The sequence below is a fragment of the Pimephales promelas genome, chromosome 6 (assembly GCF_988280905.1).
Source record: "Pimephales promelas chromosome 6, fPimPro1.hap1.1, whole genome shotgun sequence".
NCBI lineage: Eukaryota > Metazoa > Chordata > Actinopteri > Cypriniformes > Leuciscidae > Pimephales > Pimephales promelas.
In genome coordinates this window covers 15,411,065-15,423,317 of record NC_142774.1, presented here as the reverse complement: position 1 = coordinate 15,423,317, position 12,253 = coordinate 15,411,065, and positions in this window count along the sequence as shown.

Below are 12,253 nucleotides of genomic sequence, written 5' to 3'. Positions count from 1 at the left end.
TCGTGTATTTTCAAACACTGGATGTCTTAAGAAATTTGTTTTGCTTATGGGATACACCTAACTTTTAGGATAAAGTCGCCTCCTTAATGAGCGAGAAAACTACAATGCTCATCTTGTCTCCCACTGGGCTGCTGTCAGGTGCACTTTCGATTTGAGTCTTTTTGTCTTATAGTATCACCAACTGCTGAGGAGGGAGGAGAGGTCGTAGGAGGACCTCTCACCTCTGCCACCGAGTCTCCATTCACCCTCATCACAATGGAGCCGGACACTTGTGCCATATAGGAATGTGAGGTAGTGCTGAATATGCCCACATTCTGCTTATCGAAGAACGGTATACAAATTCTGAGGCTCGACCTAAAGAAATCAGTAATATTTTCATTTCTTTTGGGGAGCCAAGCTATGCGCTTGCTTGTATGCGACTCATTTGTGCTTTAGTGCCATCAGCGGTCTTTGGCACAGCACTGGTGTTTTCAGTAATGCTAAGCATGATGGCAGAGAATCAGGCAGCTCGCATTTCAAACAGGCGCCTCCATTGACACCGTACTCCCGCTCTTCTAGAAATAATGTCTGGAGTGGTAATATTTAAATACTGTCTCCAAGGGCTTTTATTTTATTTATCCTACGAACCTTCATACACGGACCATAAAGCCACTTGCATGAGAACATGTTCATTTGTTGCTTGTGTTAGTAAAGTCACCAGTTTAATAATATAGGTCTTTTTACAGACTGTTTCAAAGCAGCCACACACACTCTTAAAAATAAAGGATGCAAAAGGGGTTTTTGCAGCAATGCCATAGAAGAACCATGTTTGGTTCCCCAAAGGATCTTTCAGTGACCAGTTTTTTATCCCTTTATTTTTTTCAGGAAGGTCCCATTCAGATTAAAAGAAATGTCTTCTTCCAGGAAGTCCAGGCCAAGATGGGCGTACTAAAATTTCACATCAAATTGCACATAAACATATAACACACATAACAAATTCTAAACAGTCAAAGCAAAAACCGTAAATCAAAAAATTAAATAAAACAGCAACATGGTTTGTTCATTTTACACTTCAATACATTTTTTTTTCTGAGAGTGAAGAACATTTTAATAATACGCAAACCCTTTTTCCAATAAAATAATCTATTTTGAGCTATATGGACAGGTTTCATGGATGTTGAAGGTTCTTCAGGGAACCATTAGTGCCATACCAATACTTTTTAAGAGTGCAGTAATGAGAAAACAATTGTATTAATGTTGCAAAGTTATTAAACAAATATAATTTTAGTAAAGCTACTCTAAAAAGACAATAGTGTCATTATTCAGCTCAATTTAGTTCAATGTTAATTCAGTTTAGTTCAATATGTCTTTTAAAGGGATACTCCACATTTTTTTTGGAAATAGGCTCATTTTACCACTCCCGCAGAGCTAAATAGTTGGGTTTTACCCTTTTCGAATGTATTCAGACGATTTTTTGATATTTAGAAGAATATCGGTAACCAGATAGTTTCTGGTCTCATTGACTTCCATAGTATATATATATATTTTTTTATTATTATTATTTAAAAGCAGTAATCTGAATCTTATAATTTAAAAATGCACTTGCATTCATTCTTCTTTTCAAACTTCTGTGTTATTTGAGCTGCAAATTTGTTCTTTTTTATTTTGTATGGTTGGTTTAAGCATTATGCAACACTGTGCCAAACCAGAAGAGTTGAGTTGAGGCCCCATTCACTTCTATGTTACTGAAAGTGCCTCACTGTGACTCAGATTTAGCTTCTTTATTTTCTTTAAGCAGACATATAGGGCCAAGTCTAAATGATTATTATTTATTTATTTGTTTATTTATTTATTGTGCTTAGCTACTTTTGAATCAGGAATATTCCTTTAAGTTGTTATTCATTGAATGCCTTATAAATATACATTTTCCAGCTCTCTCTACAGTTTTTGAGTTCCTAAAGAACACTAGTAGTTCTGTGGGTTAAGAGATGAGAGAGCACAGCAGCCTTGACAGCTGACCATGCCCCCTATTTTCCTCCCTGATAGGATAACAACTTTGTTGACTGGCATTTGTTCAAATGGACATTATGTTATTTGTAAATGGGCGGTGTGTAAGATGAAGCCCCTCACCCTGGCCTGGCTAGAATTAACCCCTTATCCACCATCAGCATTCCCCATGGCTGCTAGGAGGGTGGTCTGACTTACCCCAGGGTGGAGAGAGGAATAAGAGGACAATTGTGGGGCTTTGCACAAGGCTCGAGAGGCTGGAACAGCTGCCATGGTCACTTGGTGGAGGGCTTGCATACTGAAGACCACGCTAGGGTGAAAGTATTTGCCAAGGTCGTCCTTGTCATTTCAGTGATAAAAATCCCATTGAGTTTGCAAACACAGCATTGATAAGTTGTTGTAATATTCAGATTTGCTTTTGAAAGTAATAGGTTATATTACATTTTTCATTATTTAACAATACATTATATTACAAATAAACTTTAAAAAAAATTATTTTGTATTAAAAATTCTTTGAACTTTCATTTTACAGTAAAATACCATAGGTTTTTTTTTTAAAGTAAATTATATTACTTATAGTTTATTCCATTATTGACTTGACGACAAAAAAAAAAAGTGAGGAAACCTGTTGCCTTAATCATTTTTAAGTTAAGTCTACTGATCAATTTTTACAGCGTGTTCCTGATGGTGTTTTGTCTTTGTGTGTAATCCGAGCCAACTTAACCATAACCGAAGCGTCTCATTAGCCATGTTGGATATTTACGCTTTTGCAAAAGCGTTGTATATGGCGCTTTGGGATGAGAATGCGTTGGTAATCCTGTCTATATACGAGTATTGTCCAGGCTTTATGGAGAGCTCACTTATAATGAGCTGTGATCAGTGTTGTGCAAGTTACTTCCAAACTGTAATACATTAGGTATTACTTGTTACTGTTATTTAAAAGTAATTCATTACCTTACAATATTACTGTCTCAGAATTGTAATGCGTTACATTACTCATGTATTACTTTTGAGTTACTTTCACCAAAATAACTAAGTAGAACTTAACTTTTGGGCTGTAACGATATGCAATATGAAACCGAAATCGCGATTCGCCACACGACTCAGATCCACGAACCTACAGAATCGCGACACACCTCTTTCAACTCCAGCGTTATTCTCCTTACCGTCCATATCCAATGCTGCCTTATCTTTAAATTAGGCTATTAGTATTATTTGAAGTTAACATTATAAAATACGTAGACCTACACCACAAAACTAGTTGAGGATAAATTATTTAAAATTGGGTCCAGCATTATGGACAAGACATTTGCAGTCAAAACTTGAAATAAAAATTCTCAGAAAATTCATGTATTGAAACGTATATAGGCTACTTCCTTAAAGGACTCCAGACAATAGACAAATATCAGTCTGTTTTATTTTTAATATTAGGGAAAAGACAAAAAAATAGGAGGCAAAATATATTTTTTGTAATTCTGTTAATTACACTGCGCAAATCGGATGAGGAAGAGTTGGCTCTCTAGTCTCCATAGAACTTAAAACATTCATTTTATTTTAGTTTTCGTGTTCGCATTTGAGGAAAAAACAATGTTACAAACGCGACCGCTCTGAACTGGCACTAAAAGACTGCTTTAAAATTTTCACATATCTGTTGCCTTTAAGAAGTAAAAGCAGACAATAGACTGTAATACAACTGTAATACAAGCCTCACTTAACATGTAACGAGTAAAATATTACTGAAAATTGATTAATAATGCCATACACTACTGCGTTACAGCAAAAAGTAATATGTTACTGTAATGTATTACTTTTGTAATGCGTTACTCCCAACACTGGCTGTGATTCTGTGATTTTTGATTTTGGTGTAGACTTTTTTACGTAGGACGTTTACATAAAGACATCTTGAGATATACTTTCTGATATGATGGCTCATGGTTCACTGACTATTTGTAGATGCATACCATTCAATACGGTTACAGACAAGACGCATGCACGCACACACACATTTACTCAACTGAGCAGTTGACATTTCCCCTTATTCTGAGCTTTAATGATGGTCCTTTTGAAGAAATAAAGACATTACGTCAGATAGTAGAGCAGATGGGTCAGTTTCTCAACCAGTTAATTGACTCATCTGGAACCACAAGACCCCAGAGAGGACAAATCAACTCATATGAGCCATGCCATAATATTGTAGACTAATAAAAAGGCAAAACATGAACTCACATAATTTATACTTTAAAATGCCATGTACGAGAATACCATCTTCAAAAATGACACTAACACTCTCTGTTCATTTTTAGGTTAGTGGTGCTATTTTTTGCATGATCAGCAATATTTCCTGCATTACATCATGCAACTTTGAAAATGGAAATCTCACAGATGTTCCTTCAATTCAACATTGTAAAGTAATTTCTCAAGAGACAAGAGCTGTGGTGCTGCGTCCATCTGGAGATATTGTAAGCGATAGTCCTCTGACATCATCCTTTCCTGTGGTGTATTCTAAACAGAGATCTGTGAGGTGAAAATAGCTCTGGCTGTAAACAAAGCTTCCATGTCTGATTTGCTTTTCTTAAAACAGAATAATGGTATATGCACGTTAATGCCAAAGAAAACAGAAGAGACGACTAGCACAGTTAGCATGAGAATAACTCAGCATTCACACCATGAAGCTTATATTACAACAAAAACCAGATCCATCCTAAACTCATTTCCATCTGCAAACCATGTTAAACACAGGACTTCTACAATGCAAATATGTGCGCTGTAAACTTGAGCTAATAACATAAAGAGACAGTAAATCCCACCAGCTCATTAAAAACATACAGATTCCTAAATATAGAAAAAAATAAAATCTATTTTGTTGTCTTTGTTACACGTTACAACTTATTAGGGTACATTGTTCATAATTACATGCAACTAACCCTAAACCAAACCCTAATACTAACCTTAATAGTAAGTAGCCTACTTAACTGTATAGTTACACTGTAATAAGGACACAATAAAATAGAGGCCTACTTTATTTTATGGTGTCCGTGTTACAGTGTAATTATGCATTTAAGTACTGTGTAATAATGATTAAATACATGTAGGGTTAGGATTGGGTTTGGTTAGTTGCATGTAATTATGCATACAGTAATTTATAGTTATTACAACACATTATTATAACATGTAACATGTAAAGTGTTACCAAAGAATGTAACCAATAAAATTCAAAGCATAGAAACCACAACTTAAAGGTACATAATGCTGTTTCCCTTTGAATCATCAATTGAGAGCACATAAGACATTGCAATGATGTCATCCTCGTGGCTTTATTGATCATAGCTGCCATGGCTACCACAGTGGTGCTCTAAATGTTGCAGCAGTGGTAGGTTAAAGGTCACAAAGATAGCCCAGCAATTTAATTTATGGGAGAGCTTGTAGGTATCTGGTTTTCCCATTCACCCCCACACCACTTTGTTGATGCTGAAGCTGCCTTTCTCTTGCGATCTTTCTCGCTCTCTCCCTTATTATCCAATCAGTGGCAATTAACCACAGGACCCTGAGTACTCAAACAAAGCACACAAGCAAAAGCCCTGACCGGCTACCTTCCCAATGATAACATCTGCCCAATGCAGATCCCTGTTTACAAACATTTCTGCAGGAAATATGTTTTTGACCACATATACCGTACTGATTTAACATATGATAGACATTCTGGTATATTTGAAGAGTTCAGATGCAAAAGCCTCTAAGTGCCAATTGATATTTGTTCTAGAATGACCATTTTTATCAAGCTTGTGTATTTAAGTTCAGTAATTTCACTTAAATGACAATTAATAGGTAATATTCATTGCCATTTAAGTGAAATTACTGAACTTAAATATACAAGCTTGATAAAAATGATAATTTTACAAGAAAATTTCAAATGGCACTTAGAGGCTTTTGCATCTGAACTCTTCATTTGAATTGCAACAATAGAAAGATTCCACATTTAAGCAACGACTGCACATCAATTTTTGCAGAGAACAATGAAAAAAGGAAAATTAGCATTCATAACTCATACAGGGTCACTGTATTGTGTAAACATGTCCTGTACTGTACAAATTATCAGCTAAAACACTCCCTCGTATCGTATGCCAAGGAATATCTCGTTCACTCGTTCATCATCGCCGGAATTCTAATCACCGCCACCTGTTTTCCTCACCTGATGTCACTCTGTATTCAGCACCTTCACCTTTAAAATGGATCCAGTTCCCTCAGCACACCGCCTGGTCTCGTCGACTCACACTTGACTCCCACTCATTCATCCAAGATACCTACCAGTCCGACACTCACCTGAACTGTGAAGATACCTACCTGTCCTCTGAGTCATCTGCCTTCTTCTGATCCGCTATGTCGACCTGGTTCTCCATCAGACCGCCTGCAACAGATAAGAGACATTAACAAACTCATATCAAGATGAACTCTCCTTACTTTGATTAATTACCTAAATAAGTTATTAAACACGTTCACTAAATATTCACTTGCACAAGACCTGTCTGTTTCCTTCTCATCTGTGACAAGTATGCCATCTCCCTTAGAAATTCTGTCAATTTGCAGGTGGGACGGGTGGGACATGTCCCCACCAATTTTTGTCAGGGTCGATATTGTCCCCACCACTTTTGAAACATCTCGCGGCACGGATGTAAATAATCCAAATAAATAAAACATCTCTAGTTAACTAGCCGAGCATTCGTTTCATTTGTTTAATGTCATCTGCCCGTATACGGGCTGCCTAAATTTACTTTACTAAATTACTATTAAATCCTAATAATCTAGTCATGACAAACTATATATCGTTGGAAAGGTCTAAGACTGCTAAACAGATATTTGATTGCTGTTTTTTTTACTACAAATTATGTAATAAGATAAGAGTAACCAATGATTTTTTGACAAGAGTGCGCCTCAAAAAAATCTGCCCCATAACAGGAGTTCTGACCTTTGTCACAAAAAGTTGACACACACACACCTTTAATAATTGAAACTTTGGGTTTTCATGCTAAAAGTTCATAATAAAACATAAGCTAGTATTTTTGAATAAGAAAAATTATAATATAATATTATCCTCTAAAAATTATAATATATAATACCCTCTAAAATGTATTTTTTATCGCCTTTTTTATTATATCACATATGTTGGTAGTTATCATAAATTAGGTATCATTTGAAAGCTCACAAACTCAGAATTCATCCTGTGAAACCGTTTTATAATTGAACATTGCGTTACCATAGAAACAGTACTCTTAATTATTTTATCAGGCTCCTCCCCTTTTGGGCATCATTATATTTCATAATTTATCTAATCTTGACAAAACACATATTGTCAGAGTCTCAAGGTTCCAAATTTTGTGACAGAATTGATATTTGGACAGAAATGTATTAATTTGTTAAGGCAGAATGTATACAACTAAATTCAATGGAATTCATTGGCAGCCGGTGGCTATTTTTGGTACTACACCTAAACAAAATCTCATGGGAACTTCAATTTTTGTGATATCAACTTCAAATTTGGAACATAACTTGTAATAAAATAACTTATATAAAATAAAAAAATATATATATTATACAGTACATTTGATTTACTGTAAATTTAAACTTCCATAACTTTTTCATACTTTCATTTTTTGAAGTGTTTTCACTTCAGTAATAATCTGCTGAGTCTTTAAAATAAGACCAAACTTGGGTATATAGTCCAAAGAATTCTTCAATTACAACCATTTAAGTTTGAATAGTGCATTTTAACCCCCGTTCTCATGAAGGGGGGTGACAGCTGAGGCGATCTAGCGCTGAAATGTGTTGTTTTTGAAACCAAGCGATCAAAGTTGTTGATTGCGATCAGTGTCGCGGATACAGTGTTCTCTTGTGGCTTGCGCTGCTGTGCGCTTTGATCAGTTGCGGAGACTCTCTATTCGTTCCGGTGAACTAACAAAGTAAAATGCACACAAATGTGTCCCTGCTTGATATAAAACCAATGATAAACATAAAAGGTTTTAATGGGAAAGAGAAAAAACGAAAAACTATACGAGTGCGGAATTAGAACCGAACCTCTGACACACTTGGCAAAAGTTATGCTACTGGACCATTATACTGCCCCCTCTTATGTGAACCAATGTAGGGGGAGACCAATAGTTACAGTAGTAATGGTTGCTTTAGCATCAGGAACACATTGAACTTTTGAGCTACAGTGCTCAAACTTTCATACAAAGTATCCACATTTGTTCAAGGCACCAATTCGATCCTCTACAAGAATATCACAGCCTTTACGAGATGATGTCAAATACATGGTAAGCCTTTGTTACAAATTCACTGTTTGACCATGAGTAAAAGTACAGATACTGTACCTTACAGCAAAAACGACTCCATTACAAGTTACAAGTCACCAATTCCAATAGAGTAACTAATTACATTTACTTAAATAGTTAACTCCACTGATTTGTCTGTAAATTAGTCCAGAACAAATTTCCTTAGCTGTATTTTAATGAAAACAACTGCAATGGATCTCTGTAGATACATAATAAGATATTATTATTGTTGGTGTTTTCGTGTCAGAAACTACATAGGGCACATTTTACCCATTTTCTTTGCCTTTGAGTTGCCAAATAGTTCCATACAGACATTTTTTCATTGTCTGACTTCTCAGAAACACTGGCTTTCAACATTGTCTTCGCAACTGATCTGACTCATCTGCCCTTCTTTTAAACCTCCTCAGTTCCGTAAAAAAAAAAAAAAAAAAAACAGACATGCATGTCTTTTCCACTGTCTAGACATTCTGTATTTTTTTAAAAAACTGTTCTTAGATGTTAGAGGTTGGTTTTTAAATCTTGTGTTACAACATGTGTTACAACCCCTGTCAGCCATTGTGGGTCTAGCAAAACGGTTTGAAATTAGTGTATCATATTTTGCCTGAGAAATATACAGTATATATACTGTATTTGTTTTCTTCATAAAATCTGTAAATGTACCTATTTACAGCTTTGACAAGCATTCATATGGGATCTGGGAGGGAAAATGAAATTAGCCCCGATTGGCAGTAGCACCTCAATGCAGAACATGAGATCCACGGGGAGGAGTCGGATCACGATCCAAGGGGTGGAGATGGGTAAGATTAGGGTTGGGTTTAGGGATTAGGGGTGGGTTTAGGGATCAGGGGGCGGAGTTGGTTAGGTTTAGGTGTATGTAAGGTGGGAGGAGTTGGATCTGGATCCGACTCCTCCCCATGGATTTCATGTTCCGCAGTGAGGACCATCTCCAGATTGGTGGTGTTATCTCCCTTTGATACAACCATTGCCGGTCTTCCCTACATTTAAAGCAGTAAAGATGCATATAGGCCATTGCATGTCTAGGCCTTCCGTATGTGCATCTTTTCCTGGCTTTTTACAACTCTCAACCTGTTTTTATCATAAAATGTCTTTTAACATTTACAGCATCACTTAAGAGTTTCTAAACCAATAGCCTACTATACCGTGTGAAAAGCTCCCTCTAGTGTCAGGGGGTAATCATTTCACACATTTTAAATATATATATATATATATATATATATTTTATAAATTATAAGTAAAATCTACAATAATTAGTATTGCAAAGTTTGTAATTTACTAATTTCTTGCAGCAATAACTAAATGCTCTACACATTGATGTACCATGTGTGTACTGTACTGTATTACATTGTAATTCAATAGGGAGATTTACTTTAAACAACCTCCTTGGATGCAACCAGGTTCTCTACATGTTGGAATTGTGGGAGTGTCAAAAAAAATATTCCGGATGGTCTGCAGGAAAACTGAAGCATTGTGTTCTTTATGAGCAGGAATAAAAAAATCGTATTATAGACATATGTTTCAGTATACATTTTTCATTCAGTACACAATGTGTTCTATTTAATACCTTCACTGTTATTGTTGTTTAGATGTTTGTTTCTATGTTTTTGCGCCTGTAATAAGAAGATCCATTCAAACCCCTAAAATGGTCTAAAATCCACTGCATATGTCCTATATATAATATTTATTATTATTATTAATATATATTTTTGAATGGTTTTGAATGTTTGTTTGTTTTGTTTTTTGTGGTCATATATAGTGAGAGATGGCAGATGACTGTAGATGTTTGGTCATGACATGACCTCTGAGCTCAGGGGCCACAGCAGGAGCCTGTCAGAGAAGGTCAAAGGGCGGTGATGTCAGAGAAATGTACTATGAAACTCTATAAGGGAAAAGTTTAATATAAATATGCATTTATTGGACAATTTCTTACAAATTTTCTTACAAAATATCTTTCACATGTTCTTACAATAAGTCTCGTACAGTTTCCTTCAAATGTTCTCATAAATTGTCTTGTAAAATAACATTTATTGTACAAATATTCTTAAGAATTTTCTTTAAAAATGTTTGATACATTTTCTTACAAAATGTCTTTATTTATTAGACATTTTGTGTGAAAATGTATAAGATCATTTGCAACAGTTGCATCTGGTGGTATTGTAAACTGCTGCCTCAAGTCAAGGCATAAGACGCTACCAGGACAAGACTGAGAAGGCCTAAATGGAGGTATGGAAAGGTCACTCATGTCAGGAGTCAGAGGCAAAGCTGACTAAGGACAGATAACAACAGGGTGGCCATGGCAGGAGTTGTTCGCTGATGTTCTCAGTCTCAGTCTCAGATATAAATGTCATATGTCATAATTAGGCTGGTGTGATTTACTGTGGTTTCTTTCTACAGGTGCCATCAAGTATGTCTCTAAAGGCAGGACACACAAGAGGCTGAAAGTATTTCGCATTTATGACCCGGGTCAATTCAGCTCATGCCTTCCCTAATGTCCCGCAGCCCGTGAAGACTGACACAGAAGAGAAGAAATTGTTGAATAAACTCGTTATTTTGTTTTGCTTTTTGCACACACAAAGTATTCTTGTCACTTCATAACACTAAGGTTGAACTTGCACTCACATGGACAATTCAATTGTTGATATCAACAATTACATTTTTTTTTAAATCAAGAATTAAATTGTTGACATCAAGAACTCAATTGTTGATATCAAGAATGAAATTGTTGACATCGAGAATTAAATTGATATCAAAAAATGTCATTCTTGATATCAACAATTTAATTCTTGATATCAACAATTCATATGCTGGAAATGAATAAAAGTTAAAACGGCAAGAAATGATTTCTTGTGATATCATATTTGAATGTGATATCATGAAAATTTGTACTATTAGCAATTGAATTGTTGATATCAAGAATAGACATTTCAACTAGTGACAATTTAACTATTTGGTTTGTTTTATTTTTATGACAGATTTAAGTCCAAAGACTTTTACTATACTTTACTTTTATCAGTGGAACTTTTGTATACAAAAAAAAAAAAAAAAAAAAAAACAACAACATATATTTTAGGAAGCTTAAATTTGGTGCATGTTTCACTAGATTTGCTTTTGCTACTTAAAGATTCAGTTTTTCAGTCAAGGTTTTCAGTCAAGGTTTTGATTACTATTTTGCATGGCCCTGCAAAAGAAACAATATGAATCAGAATGGATAAAAAAGTTGCAGAATGTAACTGCAAACAGAACTGCTAACTGCATATTACTATGATACATATCAAGTAGTGTTTGATTTGTGTCAAAGCTTTTATGGCTAAAAAAAAAAGGGTGGTTCTCCTTGATTGGATAACATTTTAAATTTTCATTCAATTATGTTTTTATATATTAAATCAAGTGCTCACTTTAAAATGCGGCTGACTGAGATCACTCGCGTGATCCTGTTATAAAAACTCCTGTTATAATCAATGAATCTAAACACACACTGTAGACTATATAATACAAATCAGGTTTATTTGCAAACAACGCATTCTCACCCCAAGGCGTCACCTTTGACCATGCTTCAATATTTGACGTTTTAGGCGCCCTTTAGCGTCACTTACATGACGCGATCCTACGGCGTCATCTCACTGACGCTAAAGGAAAGCGTCAGTTAGAGGACGCGGTTAGGTTTAGGTGTGGGGTGGGGGTAGGGTACACGCGATCCTAGGGCGTCATCTAACTGACGCTAAAGGGCGCCTAAAGCGTCAGATATTGAAGCATGTCCAAATGCTTCCCAAGGCGTCAGTTAAGTGACACCTTGGGGGTGAGAATGGGCTGTTGCAAAATGTACAGACTTCGGCGGTTTGACCAAAAATTTATATCACGTTTTTTTATATCACCGGTTTAATCAAAGCGTTTTATTAAAGTATATATTACAAACTTTTCATTTA